General features: G+C 33.7%; 2 long non-coding RNA genes across 2 annotated transcripts; both read right to left on the bottom strand.

The window, feature by feature from the left end:
- Positions 1-1,058: 1,058 nt before the first annotated feature.
- Positions 1,059-3,183, bottom strand: LOC149156834 (uncharacterized). The gene is made up of 3 exons (XR_016263766.1): positions 3,023-3,183; positions 1,632-1,778; positions 1,059-1,442 (listed from the first exon to the last, which is right to left on the bottom strand). It is a non-coding gene; the product is annotated as an uncharacterized LOC149156834 (long non-coding RNA).
- Positions 3,184-3,840: 657 nt separating this feature from the next.
- LOC149156833 (uncharacterized) lies at positions 3,841-4,416 on the bottom strand. The gene is made up of 3 exons (XR_016263819.1): positions 4,347-4,416; positions 4,177-4,240; positions 3,841-4,076 (listed from the first exon to the last, which is right to left on the bottom strand). It is a non-coding gene; the product is annotated as an uncharacterized LOC149156833 (long non-coding RNA).
- Positions 4,417-16,596: the final 12,180 nt, after the last annotated feature.

The following is a 16,596-nucleotide window of genomic DNA, read 5'->3' as shown; positions in this document are numbered from 1 at the left end:
TTGATTTTATGATTCTTAAAAAATTTAAAATTTAAAAATTAAAATTTTATTTCCAATTTTTTTAATAAAATATATATTAATTAAAATTATATTTTTTCCAAGTAATAAGTATATTTTACTAGTTACAAAAAAACAAAAATAGTTCTTATAGTTGTTACTATTTAATTTGGTAAAATTAATATTTCATAAATAGTATAAATGTCAATATGTTTGGACTTGAATCTAAATAGTGTGAAACACAAATAGTGAACTATAAGTTTAAATAAAATTAGAACACAAAAGAAGAAAGAAAAGAGACAAATTGTAAAACTAAAAAAAAAAAAAAAATGGACAAATTGCATATTAATGTGGTCCATGTATTACAATAAATGCTTAGCCTCTAGCAAACCCCTTGCTAAATAGATTATCCCAAAAACTAGCGGTCAGATAACTTTCCTGTTGTCTTCAAAGCCCTAACATTCTAAAATTAAATACTTTTCTGAAATGCTATCAGCCTCTCCACAAACCCCTTGCTAAATAGATTATCCCAAGAGCTGTTGTCTTTAAAGGCCTAGCATTCTAAAATTAAATGCTTTTCTGAAATGCTCTCAGCCTCTCCACAAACCCCTTGCTAAATAGATTATCCCAAGAGCTGTTGTCTTTAAAGGCCTAGCATTCTAAAATTAAATGCTTTTCTGAAATGCTCTCAGCTGCTCAGCCTCTCCACAAACCCCTTGCTAAATAGATTATCCCAAGAGCTAGCTGTCACATAACTTTCATGTTGTATTTAAAAACATAGTATTCTAAAATTAAATGTTTTTTCTGTTTCCACTTTTCTTGACAAACAAAACATACACACTCTTTTCTGTTCCCACTGTGACCTTTTCTAGAAAAAATATAATTTTAACTAAAATTATAAAAATTAAATAAATTAATAAAATATATTTTTAATTAAACTGTAATTTTGATTACCAACATCATCATTAAGGACTTAAAAAAAAATGAACAAATCAATTTTGGTTGATACTAACGCAAAATTCAAACAAATGATACCAGCAACAATTTCCGCTCTAATTTGTCAATACTTTCTGTTGTTTTGGAGACCGAACTACACTGGCATTAGGCAATATGAAATTTGCCGGCCATTTAAACAGAGCATTCAAATCTGCGAATTCACATGGTTCAGGAAAAAGATTTTTCCCAAATATTGCTCCATGATTCATTCAGAAACCTCAGGCTGACATTAGGCAAAATGGCATTTGCCAGCCATTTAAACAGCATTCAAATGGTGCAGAAAAAATAATTTTCCCAAATATTATTCCAGGTTTCATTCGGAAACTTCAGGGAGACAGACTTTCAATCCATTTATTAACAGCCAAGATGAAGATATGATTGACCACCAGGACAAGTTTGGAGCGTCGCTTCTTCACCCACCACCCTGGCCACCACCCACGGGGATTCACCTGCAAATCATGCAAGGCAAGGCGTATATAAATGGGATTTTTTTTTTCAAAATAGTTAAAAATTTATAATAAAACCAAAAAAGTATAAATCCAATATTACTTCTCTTTATTTTTTTAGATCAAAGATTGTTCTCAGGTCAATAAGAAAGATCCACACTGATTATGATAACTACCAGTTTTATGTAATACCTGCACTGAAAAAGTGAGATTGCAGGATCTGTTGTCTTCCAGCGCTTGAATGACCCAACCCAATTCAAGCTCTCCCCGCACTCGCTTCTTGTTCTCTGCTAATACTGCTCTTCCCAACTGTTTTGGCAGTGAAGCCACGCCAACCAACTGCATTGCAATACATAAATTCAATTAAATATGATTTGTTATAAGTTATAATGTTGCAAGTGGAATCAGCAACATCAAGAAAATTTATTTGATTTTTTTTGGAAATTTAAACAACTGGATAAGAGAAAAATTTTAAAATTTTGGAAATTTAAACAACTGGATGAGTGAAAAATCTTTAAAAAACTGGTGTACTGTAAATTTTATAATCTTTTACAGTATTGCAATGATTGCATTATATATAGTTTGAGGGATTGTACTGTAAAATTTATAATCTTTTACAGTATTGCAATGATTGCATTATATATAGTTTGAGGGATTGTACTGTAAAATTTATAATCTTTTACAGTATTGCAATGATTGCATTATATATGGTTTGAGGGATTTAATAATTAAGAGCATGTGTTTTTTTAAGAGATCACAAGTTTAAATTTAGAAATAGGTATAGACGTCTTCATAAAATCATTTTATTGTGGGGAGATGAATCTATTGTCTCAGAAACAAAGTATTGAAGATAAATCTCTTGTCCCAAAAACAAGGACCATTTTATAAGCCAATTTGATGTCTAACCAGTCCATAATCTTAAAATGAAATTATTATATTCTAAAATATTATAAAATTTGAGTAAACTTAATGATTAAAATTATACATTTTAAAGCATGCGTTTAATCTCAGATTTAAACACTAAAACCAAAATGTTTAATCTCAGGTTTAAAGGCTAAAGCCAGAATCCCTTAAAGCATGTATTGCTGACTAAATTTTAGTAGTCATACGGCTACATCAAATGGAGGTGAGTATTGAAAAACTGGTAACCTCAAAAACTCTGAAAACTAAGTGACCTGTAAAACTCTGAAAACTTGAAAAACTGGGTGACCTGAAAATGTCAGAAATCTGGATGCCCGGTGAAGCAAAGACAAAAAAACCAGCTGTATAAGAAAGTTGAAAAACCAAAAACTGGGTGACCTGAAAATGTCAGAAATCTGGATGCCCGGTGAAGCAAAGACAAAAAAACCAGCTGTATAAGAAAGTTGAAAAACCGAGTGACTTGAAGAGCTCCAAACTCGGAAAATTTGGCGAAATCAAAATCTTGAAAAAACTAGGAAAATTAAATGACTTGAAAAACTAAATAAATTGAAAAAAGTCACCTGAACATTTCAGGAAAAATGGAAAGAATGAAGAGATTTTTGAAAATTGAGATAGATCCAATCTTAAATCTGTATATTAGTGGTGTGTAGCTTGGTAATTACATATGTTCGATCATCAATGACTTTTCGTGTTTCGTAGACGAGAAACTCTCTGCCGCGTAAGATATGGTGACCCGCCAATTTGCTGAATGCCAAGAAAACGATATCAACGTCTTTCGCCAGATCTGCTTGCAGTCTGCTTCCTTCAACTAAGGCCGGATCCCAAACCTGGTAACACAGAGAAGGAATTAATTGAATGCCGACACACACAGATATAGGGCTTTCGAGTAACAAATGCAATAGAGTTAACTGATCTGCAAACCAATCTTAAAGGACGCAATACAGATAAACAGTAACCAGTAAGGAGATTGCTCTCGGGATCTTTAAAATATTCAAATACTTAAACCACTCCACCAAATTTAACAGTAACGTATTTGCAATTTCTTCTGCGAATTTCAGCACAATGATCGACCGACAAATATTCAAAACTATTCAAATACTTAAACCACTGCACAACAACGTCTTTACAATTTCTTCTGCAACTTTCAGCACAAAGATCGACCAACAAATATTCAAAAATAATCACAAAACATCTAGATAAGAACTTCAAGAATATATCTATGATTTCATGATTTAATGTTTAGTTTTTAGACGAAAGGTGTTTGACCTGCAAAATTGGTACCAAATTGCTAAATAATCTTAAGAAAAAATAACCACATCGAAAAAGATTCCAGAAATTTAGGAAATAGGGTTTGGATTCATCTTGATAATTTAGGGAAACAGGGTTTTGGATTGATCTTGATAATTTAGGGAAATAGGGTTCTGGATTATCTTGATGATTTAGAGAATTCTTGAATTAAATCATGATAATCTTGCCTTAGCAGTGTTTACAGTGTTGGCGAGTCCTTCGAAGGCGGAGAAGGGGAGGCGGAAGGTTCGAGTCCCTCGAACTGTATGATTTTTGTGAGAGATCTCAACGCCCTCGTCCATCATCAATGGCTCCCATTCACTGTTGTGTGCAGGATGATGATGATGCCGATGATCATTTAGCAGCTTTTCCACGAGATGATCGCTGGCTTCCATCACGTATCGTTTGACAGAATCGCCGCTTACAGTCCTGTGGTGCCAAATTTAATTTTTCTCATCAAGAATGCGGCCAGCCATTAATCAAGATTCCGATGAAATTTAATTTGCAGGAGGATGAGAGTGTGCTTTACCACTTTTGCGATGACTTGCGTAGCTTGAAATACCTGGAATTGCAGGATTTCCTCCACATGGTTTCTGTGCCCAGTGAATAAAAGGAATTATAACTTGATAATTTTGATATTATGCGCTGTACAATATGGCAAATAAAGCTGCCTGATCAGAAGAAAACGTAGGGAACAACCTTAGCAATCTGATCAGAAGAAAAGCTCCGCGGGTAAACAACCTTAACACCAAAACCAAGAAGGGGCGAGTCACGCAGAGAAGGAAGGAAATAAAGAAAAGGTGGCGAGACCGTTTTTTATAACGTCTATAATTATTTTTAAATCATCAACTTTTCAATTTAAATCTGGGTCTTTATTGATATTTTATTGTACTAGAAGAATTTTGAGCATTGTTATTTTGGCAATGTGGTATTTTCTGAAAATCTTCACAAATTAATAAGTTATGGATTACATAATCTTGAATTCTAATGATTAAATCTAAATCTATACATATTTAGAAAATCATGTTCAAAATATTAAAGATGAATATTACTTCCAATCTTAGTTAGATTTTAGATTTCAGAGAAAAACATATAAATTTAACATTTCAACTCAATTTGATTTTGATGATTTTTTTTAATAGTTTTTTATTAAATAAAATAAATGTATTTTTAATTAATTAATTTTATTAATAATTTGAATAAAATGAGTTATTAAAGTTATTTTAATAATTTTTTTTAATAGTTTTTTATTAAATAAAATAAATTTATTTTTGATTAATTAATTTTATTAATAATTTAAATAAAATGAGCTATTAAAGTTATTATATTAGTATAAGAATTCACATGTAAAAATCCATCAAATCACTATCATTAAGTTTTATTATATTTATAAATGTATTAAATTAAAAAATACTCAATAGTATAACTTCGAGTAATATTATAAAATATAATAAGTAAAAGTCTTGAGAGTTAGTTTAGTTGGTCAAGTTTTATTGCTAAAAACAACTTGCTAATAGAAAGTTATGGGGACAATCTTCTAGATTCCTTCGAAGTTAGTCACTAAATGTTAAAATATCAAGTTTTATGCTGAGATTCACACAAAAAAACATAAAAAGTACCATTCTTTAAAATTCTACATCTATTTATTTTAGAATTCTACATTTAAAATTAAATAATCTTTTTCTTATAATATCTCCTATTTTTATATAATATATATATAAAAGATTCACTAGTATGTGCAATTTTATCTATTTTTAAATAACCAATAAACTTGATAACAAACTCTAACTATGGAAGAGATTGATCTCTTAGATAAAGAGTGCACTATGAATATCATATTATGAAAAAGTAATAATGAAATTTTAAAATAAAGAATGTGCTTTTGCCAAATTGTGATAAACAACCAAGAGTAAAGTTATTTTCATGAATAGGCAATAATAAAGCTCTTAGATAAAAGATGTGCTTTGACCATATTACCATGAGAGAGTAATAATGAAGCTCTTAGATAAAGAGTATGCTATGGCCACATTATTGTGAGAAGGTAATAATGGGATGATAGATGACTCTCTTACTTATAACATGGAAAAAATTTAAAAAAAATATAAATGATATATGAAAATATATTTAAGAAAAAAAATGAATATTATTATTAAAAATATAATTTAGATAAATTATAATAATATAAATCTAAAAAATTAATTGAATTTTTTTAAATAAATTATAAATAATATCAATCTAAAAAATTCATAAATTTTTTTTAAAGCAATGATGATAAGTACTTTGAAGGAGAATCACATTATAAAAAAGATGCAAAATGAGTGAGCAACCAAAAACGCACACATATTTATCTTACTCAATTTTAGACTTTTTTTTTTTAAATAGGCATCATCAATTTAGTTCAATTTTATTAATAAATTGCCAAATAAGTAACTACCCAAAATATATATGCAATCATCCTACTCAAAATTTTCTTTTTTAATAAATATTTACAAATTAAATTATACTTCTTTAATCCTGTCAACTAATTATTAACATTAAAAATTTAAATATATTATTTTATATGTATCATTTTAATTATATAAATATAACTTATATTATTATTACATATAACTTAAACAAAAAAACCATATGAAATTATGCATCTAGTTGATTGATGATAGGAAAATAAATAAATAACTTTATATGGTACACATTTACAAAGAGTAAAAAGATAATTATAAATAAAAAGTTATCCATTTTATATAACACTATCATTTTTACATAAACCTACAATTTCATTACCTGTCCATAAATATACAATTTCAGTTTCCAATTCTGTGTCCATATAGTCATCGTATGTATTTGATTGCTTTGGATTTATATATACCAGCATGTTTTTATTGATAATTAGATATACACAAATAATGATGCATGTTTTCATTGAAAATTAGATATGCTTGTTTTTAATTGATGATCAGATATAAAAAATATCATATTATTATATTTATCATTTAGCCACATGATGAATTCATTCACCTAGAAATTTTAGGTTATTATATAAGAAATCTTATTGCCTATGATTTGAATTTTCTTATTTGATGTCAACCACCATCTTTGTTAAGTTGAATTAGTGTTTCATTTTTAAAATGTCTATGGATTTAATTTTTCAAATGCAATTTTTTTTATGAATTGATATTATTTAAATATTTTGTATAGTTATTTATTTATTTTTATTTGGGTTGATATGAGAAAATTTTCAACTTTGATGACATGAGCAAAATTTCAGCTTTGATGACCGACGGACAAGGTTACACATCATACTAGGCTGTAGAATGAGCCTCTCAGCTCAATGACTCATAAATCTAACCATTTAAATGAAAGAGATCATAGTGCTTAGATGAAAGAGCTTTGTAATCTTTTGATTCAAGGGCAATCACATCCATTGAGAGAAGAGATGATCACACAGATTAGAATTAAGTGCAATTGTGCAGGTAGAGATGAAAAACATTCTGAATTTATTTATATTGAAAATTATGGGAATATAAACCAGTGAGGCGTCAAACAATTGATCTTATTCTAGTTAGTTAGATTCTAAAATATTTCCAAAATCTATAATCTAAATAAAATAAAAGCTCAATTTCTTTCTATTAATATAATATAATTATCTCTTTCCATTAATATAATGTGATTATCAATATAAACTAGCACGTGATTATTAATATAAACTAGCTCTGCCACTAAATTTGCGGAAGGTCAATATGCTTTCAGTTCAATGATTATGTGGTGCCATTAGATGGATTTTACTTTGACTAGTGTTGAACTAACACTATTATTGAACATGTTTTTTTTTTTAACACATGGTGAATTGGTAACTGTGAGGCCTAATCTATGGGAGACCCAGCATCAATTCTCGTAGCTGCCTCTATACACCACGAGTACATCCAACTACCTACAAGTCTAATATACTAAACTATTATTGAACATGTTATAGTGTTGCAGAGTCATTTGGTGCCTCTATAACACCAGGAGTACATCCAACTACCTAGAAGTCTGATATACTAAACTATTATTGAACATATTATAGTGTTGTAGAGTCATTTGGTGTAGGACAACATGTAACGTGTGTTTCCATCACTGCTCGTGGCGGTGTTGTAGGTGATCATATCCCCACGTGGTGTAAAACAACCACAACTTTGATCGTATCTCTCAGTACATTTGATATGTGGTCATTTGTATTAATTTGTATTAATATATTTATTTTAAATTAGATTTAACATTTAAATCTTAAATATTAATTAATCATTTGTTAATGATAACATTTATAATACTAATCCATTATTTAAGATAAAAAATGATGATATTTCGAGTATGTTCAATCCTATAAAGTCTATCATTGAAAGAACTTACCCTCTTGACATTACAATGTTGAAGTAATGGGTAGTTTTGTATAAGATGTTTTTGACCTTTTTTGGCATTATTTTCTAGTTGATTTTGTTTGAAATTTGGTAGAGATTTCTTGGAATGGTAAGTTTGAGCTCTATGATGTACACATTTCAAGTGTCCCAAAAATTTATGAGGACGCTGAATCTATTTATGCATTCAAAAAGAAATTTTAAACAACAAAAATACACAATTATGTGAAAAAAGATAAAAAATTTTGATGGTTAGACAATGCCATGAAGTAGTGACACCTATTGAGATATTTTATCTTAATTCTTGACTTATTAAGTATCTAGAGGAATTCAAAGTTCTATCCCTTTTTTTTTGTAAGCTTCTAGATTCTATTGATCATTCAAAATGTGCCACTAGTTACAACCACATATGCATGTTTTTCTATCGTGGTCAACACTTGGGAAACCACACCATTGGTGGAAAAAAATGATTTTAGACCAAAAAATAACAATGTCTTTATATTGTTCCATCCATGATATAAGAATTCTATAGTTAGCATAATAATCGAAGCAATATATATGCTTGTCTACAACATAAAAGCAGCATTGTTGTGTATAGAAACTAGAGGCCAAAAACATTGATAAATCTATCTTAGGAAGCTCAAGGTGCCATTGTAACGAGAAAAAGAGCATGTTGATGTGGAGACGTCAATCAAAGCAACAACAGTTCCTGGAGAAGCAATGTCCTTTCCTCTGAGAAGGATGGTTTCAATACGTCCTAGTCGCATAGCCAAATCATGGTGCTCCATAGACATATCACGGTTCTTAGCTAAAATTCCATTGAGTTGCATATATATATATCTCTTTGTGGGCTTCATGGCCTTTTTCCAGCACTTGACCCATAAATGATTTTATGTGCCAATGAAGCTCGATAGTACAAAGGTATTGATTTTATCTACAGTGAGTGTGTCATGGGTCAGGGATCCACCTAGTTGTAGACACAAGGATATCGACATCGATAAAATCATTACAATCAACCATGGATGTTGTAGTGGCTTGATCTAAATCCATCAAGATAGATTCCAAGGTGAGAGCTTGAAATCTCCTTACTGTAGTAAAGGCTCGGTATCAAGTACAAACATCATTGGTGCCAGGATTCACGAAACTCTTGTGGCTCCTCATTCATTCTCAAGGCATGTTGGGAGAAGGGAGTAGAGCAGGAAAGCCAAAGGAGATGTGGTGCAAGGGCAGAGGCGTTAAAGGGAAATAGGAGTGGATTGAAGTGAGGTTCCAAGTGACGTAAATTTGAGGGAAGCTATTAACAAGGAGTGAGAAGGAAGGCAACAGAGGAGAAACACATTGTAGGGTGAAGGTCATAGAAAATGCTAGAATAAGCCACCAGGGAGGGGGAGGAGACCTTTAAGTTGAGTTCTAGAGAAAAATCCAAAGCTACAATGAATTAAATAAGGAAACAAAGAGGCTCCCAGAGAAAAAGCTAAGTTGAAGGGATCCTTTGGGATTAAGATGTTCACCTCAGAAATAATCACAAAAGATCTATATTTGGGGTTGGGCTTCATATAACTGGATGAGTATAGAGGATTTGTGGTTTACGAGGTGATTCTTTTGTTGAGGATGCTAGAAACTAGAGAATCCATGGCTAGAGGAAGCCGAGATCAATATTCCTAGGTTTCACAACTGAATTTTGAAAATGTGAGGCACCAAGGGCTAAGGGGGAGCCAAGCTCTCAGCCAAAAAATTATGTAGGTGAAAACTCTGCTCAAACAATCATAAAAGGAGGAGGAAGGGGTGGCTAGGTCATAAGGACTTGGACCAACCCCTAGAACAAAGGTGGAATCAATAGGTTGCTGGTGAGGGAGTGGCTCACATGGGTAGATAAAAATGTTAAGAGCAACATAAAACTAGAGCATATAGCCAAATACCATATCAAAGCTGGGGTTGAAATACAATTAAGTTTTGTAGAATGAGACATTAAGTTCTTCATGCAATTAGGGGTTGGACTTGATAAAAAATGGGTCGATGATATCATTGTGAGGATGGGATGGCGGTGGTGTCGTCCCATCACCTTCACTCAAGCGTGTGGCCACCTCGATTGGGGTAAATTTCTATCCATATAATAGTTCATATGCTTTACTATTTTTTTTTAAGAAGGTCCCAAAATTTACTATAATTACAATATCATTTTATTTTATTATTATTATTATTTTTTATATTATAATTTTCTGATATTTTTTTAAGTTCTTTTCATATATTTTTGGGTGAATTTAATAGTGTATATATCTATGCTAATTGGAGTTATCAAACATAAAAGATTAGAATAAGATTTTATGGATTTAAAGAACATCTAAAATGGAGTTTGAATGCCAAAGTTATGGTCTTCATAAATTGACAAATAAATTAGGCTTTCCAATGATCGTCTTCATTTCACCACCTCAACTCCTAGGGTAAGGAATTTTATATCTTAAGGTTTTGTCATTATGTTAAATGAAAGTTTTAACCATTTTAGCCTCTCCTTATGAGATTTTTGTGATTGACCATCGTTGTCACATCTAAGTCTAAATGATAAACTACCACCATGACATCTACTTTGTATTTCTATGTATATTGCAATGTTTCACCATTTGATTCGTTAATAGAATTTAGCTTTCATTGTAACATTTTTCTTTAAAAGTGTTCTTGTGTAGACCTACATGCATGCATGCATGTATATATTTATGTCTACAATACTTAAACAATGTGAAATACCAAAACACACTTTGTTCAAAGTATATTGAAAGTATCAAATAACAAACATATTGACAAAGGTAAAGTTCTTTTTCAATAGTAGGGGTACTCCTTGGTATGAAATCCCAATTAGAATTCACATAATCTAAGATAGGAAAGCCATCTAGATTTTAGCTCGAAAACCATTACTGATAATGAAGGTGGTGTGGTGTGAATATGCACAATGTATCTAAGTATTGAAAATAAGATATTCTAATCTATCCTAGTAGCGGAGTAGACTAAAAAAGGAAATAAAAAATCATAACTACAAATCCTTTCTTGCACTTTAGAAATAATTAGTTGTTAAAGAAAAGAAGAACTTTATAGTAAATGAACAATATAGGTGCACATATTAATATCAAACAATAATTCCATTCACAACTTATTTATTAGCTCAAAGCAATTAATGTTAAAAAGGCAATTAGAAAGCAAAGGAATTAAACTCATAGAAGATCAATTTGTCAAAAGAACAATATAACCTTACAGTTGTTAAGATGATAATACAAACGCTAGAAGTTGTTCATAGAAAACCACAACATGCAATACTAAAATTGTTTCTCCTCCAAAATGGCATTAACAAATTTTTATTAAAATTTTAGAAATATTTCAAAAGGTTACAAAAGATAAAAGCCTCATCAACTAGTACTCTTAGGAATATATAGTTGATTAGCTGTAATAATTTTGTGACTTATCAATTTCTATTTGAAATTACAAACTTTGGAACTAATTATTTTATTTTTTCCTAACTATATACTTTATATATCATAGCTTAAGTAAATATTATATTTGACCTTCAACCTTATTTTGAAAACAAACAGTCCATATTTCATGATAGGAAAAGAATCTTAATATTGACGTCAAAAGTAGATCCTCTAAAGTAACCTAAAATGTGGCTCCATCTTGGGATAAGGAGCTTATTTTTTCTATGTGGTTCATGGACCTCGGAGATCGATGACCACTATGTCCATGAAATATTTGTACAAGGCAATCCACCCAAAGGGCTCACTTCTTGTTGGCTCAACCATGGAGCCTGATCCCGAGAGTGTCGAGAGAATTGAACTTGTGGCCCGTCACTAGCAAAGGTGCTTTAACAATGAGGAATCAACCAATTGAGCTAACCCTTGGGGCTAAAGAATAAGGAGCTTATTTTTCTTTTGAGAGTGACAAAAAAAGAATAAGTAAAATCATTAAATTTATATGGCCTAAATATAGGTTCTTTTAGCATTGCTTTGGTGATATGAGTTCTTTGAAGTATAGGTATTCTTATATTTTTTCTTGAATTGTTTCTATGGGATTGGGTGCACTCATCTGTCCAGGATTAAGCATACTTTAGTTTTAAATTAGTTTTTTTGTAACAATATAAGAATGTTGGACATTGCTTCTAGATGTAAACAATTTACATCTAGAAGAAATATCCAACATGAAAAACTATGGAAACTTGCATTTACAAATATAAGAATGTTTGCAGTTTCCTAGAGAATTAGATATGTATTTTTCCACTATTACACCTACATGTTGGTAGTTAGAAAACACTGAATAACTTAGCTAGCCTTCTTTTCTGGCCAATCCTCTGTAAGCACCAACTTACAAATTGTTGTCACAATACTCTTTTAAGTCTTTGAACTCCCTTCTTAGATTGTAAGTGTCGAAGTCACCTACTCACACATGCTCTGTCCATAATGAATTCATGAGTGAATTCCTTCATGCAAGCTTGAACATGCCTAACACAATTCATTAAGAGAGTTCTTATGTAATGTTCAATTCATGTCAACAGTCAGTGCACATTGTCATTCTTCTCGCTGCGTTTGTACTCCTATTTCAATGAGTTTTTCAAACTGTCGCACACCTTCGACTTCGCGAGTGTCATTTTCATGTTTTTTTACTGTCCCTTCTGCTTGATTTCACTTTAATTAATGTTGTTTTCATGTTATATTGGCCCCGGCATGTGCCACTTTCACTATCATTTGAATATTGCAAGTGTCGTTCACACTTTTATTTTCATATCACAAGTGTCTTTTTTGGCATGGGAAGTGTCGCTTATCACGATAAGTGGAGTTTTGGCTTGATTCAAAGGGTAAATTTGGTGTTGATGAGTCCTACTAGTCATGTAGACTTATTTTACATTCATTCCTAAATTTTCATGCACTATCACACAAAAGTCGTCATTGTTGCTGCAAAGTGTATCTTTAGTGTCGCCTTAACATTGAGCTCTTGAGCCCCTCAACTACGTAGTCACCCGGTCTTTCCTCTTAGAACTGCGCATTGGGCAACCTCATGCCTCTGTAGAAATTTTGAATAATAAACACTTATTCACAGAGATTATCCCGATTATACACTATTGCGGAATACATGCATAATACATAACCTCCTCTACGTTGATCATCAATTTAGCAGCATCAAAAACAATGAAAACATCAATCGCATGCACACATTAAAACAGTATGTAACCCGGGGAAAGCTTATAGCTGAAAAACCCACACTATCTGTATATTAATGATTGAGAACATGTAACATTACATAGTACAATACTCCTCACAAGTATCCAGCACTATATCCACCTGTTACACACAAAACTAGCTCAGATCCGAACAAGTCACAGGTTCAAATCTTCTCCGCTGCTTTTCCTGCCTCTATTGCACAATACCTTGTGAAAATCACTCACACTGGAAAATCACGTGAGCACAGGCTATAATACTAGGCATATACTAGGCAATCATCATGGGCATACTCAATCCATTGATTGTCAAAGATCTCATGCACAACTATAGTCACAACTGATAGCAATCTCAACCTCTAACACCTGTCTCCACTTAACTATACATGCACTGAGTTAACTGATGTATTCTTCAGTTGCTTTATGAGTTAATAATTAGTGAATTAATTTAATCATTAATTCACATCACTCATCACTAGTCTATTTGCAGTTAGACTAATTACAACTAGTTTAACCAAGTCAAACTAAACACAACTCCATCAACTCCACATCCAACTCCACAGAACTCACGTGCATGAGTTCTAACTGATGTCCTACATGCAATAGCTCAACTGACTCATAAGAAAAGCATATTTCCTTCTGACAGCTGCATGTGCCACATCTGTAGCTCAAACTGAAGTGCTCCAAGAGGATAAGATAATGTTTATAGTCTAATATTATTATGAGACAATAATATTTGACTTTTCTATTTTTAGCCTGGTAGTCTAAAAATAGACTTTGATCACTCCGCTGTGAACCAGAAATAGAAGTCCATCTATTTTTCCCAACATGACCAATCATCCATAAACAACGTATTGCAACTCATAGACCATGATCCATATGTCCAAAAATAGACATAGTCTAAAAATATACTTTGCGCCATAATTTGCCTGCGGGCCCACTTAGTGAAGGCGACTCCTTTCCACTAAGCTCCATCATCTTGTTTCACTCTCAACACTCCCTCTCAACAAGATATGGATTATCAGCAACCCCTATCCTGCCTCGGTGGTATTCGAATTTGCTCCTGGTGAGCGCCTTCGTCAAGATATCAGCATCCTGATCCTCTGTTGGAATGTATGAAAGTAACATGATTCTCCGCTGCACAAAATCTCTAATGTGATGGTACCTGATGTCAATGTGCTTAGGTCTATCATGAATTATAGGATTAGCCGAGAGTTTAATGCAACTCTGGTTATCACAGTAAATCACAGTAGGCTCCAAGTGAGAACCAAACAAACCGACTAGAATCTTCCTCATCCATATAGCCTCGCATGCAGCCAAACTTGCTGCCATATACTCGGCCTCTGCTGAACTAAGTGCCACGGATCTCTGCTTCCTGTTGTACCAAGAAACTGTTGTCGACCCGATACTGAAGACCCCTCCTGATGTGCTCTTTTTGTCCGTTGGGCTCCCTGCCCAATCTGCATTCGTGAAGCCACATAGCTTCACCTCATCCTCCTGTTTGTACCACAAACCATATCCCGATGTGCCTCTCAAATAACGCAATACATGCTTGTCTACCTTCCAGAAGAGCTTGGTAGGCTTAACCATAGCTTGTGAAAGCTGGTTAACAGCATAGCATATATCGTGTCATGTATTGACCAGATACATAAGCGACCCCACCAATTGTCGATAAACAGTGGCATCCACTTCTTCTGCCGAAGTGGAATCCTCCTTCCTCCAACCTCTAGGAAGAGGAGTATCAATAGGCTTGTAGCCATGCATGTTGAACTTCTCCAGTATCTCCCGAGCATACTTACCCTGAGAAACAAATAGTCCATCACTGTGCTACCAAATTTCCAATCCCAGGAAATAATGAAGGAGGCCCAAGTCCTTCATCTCAAACTCCTTAGCAAGATCATCCTTGCATGAAAGTACCAACAGCTCATCACCCGTTAGAATCAAATCATCTACATAAAGTACAATGATAAGCAACTTACCCTCCACCACAATCTGGTATAGGTTAGGATCTGCCTCACTCTTGGAGAATCCAAGTCCGGTGAAATAGCTGTCTATCCGTGTGTACCAAGCACGTGGTGCTTGTTTCAACCCATACAACGCTCTCTTGAGCCTGCACACATGCGACTCGCTGCTGAAGATCTCAAAACCTTCAGCTACTCAATGTACACCTCCTCCTCAATGACTCCGTTGAGAAACACAATCTTCACATCCATCTGATGAATGTGCCATCCAATCTGCGCTGAGAGAGCAAGAATCGTCTATATGGAAGAATACCTTGCGACAGGTGCAAAGGTCTCCTCATAATCAATCCCCTCTATCTGTGAAAAGCCTCGGGCAACAAATCTTGCCTTGTACTTCTCCACACTCCCGTCAGCTGCCTACTTAACTTTGTAGATCCATCTCGAACCCACCATTGATTTCCCTTCCAGTCTAGGAAAAATATCCCATGCACTGTTTCTGACAATCGAATCATACTCTTCCACCATGGCGTCTACCCATGCAGGATCCTCCACAGCTTCCTCAAAATAGGATGGCTTAGTCACAACACATTTGCTCATAAGAGCCAAGTATCCAGTGTACCAATCAGGTGACTGTCTCTGCTTGCGTTGGGTTGTAGGTGGTCCTACAACTTTCTCTGCATCTTGAGCTAGTCGCTTAGCTTCTGTCAAGCTCTTTCGCCCTCTGATGGTTGGCACTGCATGAGTGGTCTCTTCCACTCCATGAACCTCGTCCTGTGGCTGATCCACATCCTGAAGCTCATCTTTAGGAACTACTAGTTCCTCATCTGCATGTAAGTGTGGCTCCCTCTCAAGCGAACACTTCATGGTTTTCTCCTCCTGAAATTTTATATCTCGTCGCATAACAGTCTTACCACTGTCTGGAAAATACACACGATAGTTGTGGGGTGTATCAGTGTACCCCAAAAATATCCCAACCTCTGTGGTCGACTCCAACTTCTTCCTGGCATCCTTCGTCACATGCATGTAAACGTTAGCACCAAAAATCCTCAAATGAGAAAGATCAGGCTTCTTACCAGAATAAGCCTCCTCGGGTGTACTCATGCCAAGTATCCTGTGAGGACAATGGTTCTGCACATATACTTCTGTATTGCATGCTTCCACCCACAAGTGAAGGGGTAGGCCCTGATCATGCAACATCGCCCGTGCAACACCCACGATCGTTTTGTTCTTCCGCTCAGCAACCCCGTTCTGTTGTGGGTTATGGGGAGCTATGAGCTCTCTTTGAATCCCTTCTGCACTACAGAAATCCTTGAACTCACCAGAGATGTATTCACCACCATTATCGCTCCTAAAAGCCTTCACCTTCTTCCCCGAATCCTTCTCGACCAGTGCTTTGAACTCAC

The sequence above is a fragment of the Pinus tabuliformis genome, chromosome 9 (genome assembly GCF_031772625.1).
Source record: "Pinus tabuliformis cultivar Carrire ecotype Pingquan chromosome 9, CPIR1, whole genome shotgun sequence".
In the NCBI taxonomy this organism is placed as follows: Eukaryota; Viridiplantae; Streptophyta; class Pinopsida; order Pinales; family Pinaceae; genus Pinus; species Pinus tabuliformis.
This window is presented reverse-complemented; position numbering and strand designations above follow the sequence as displayed.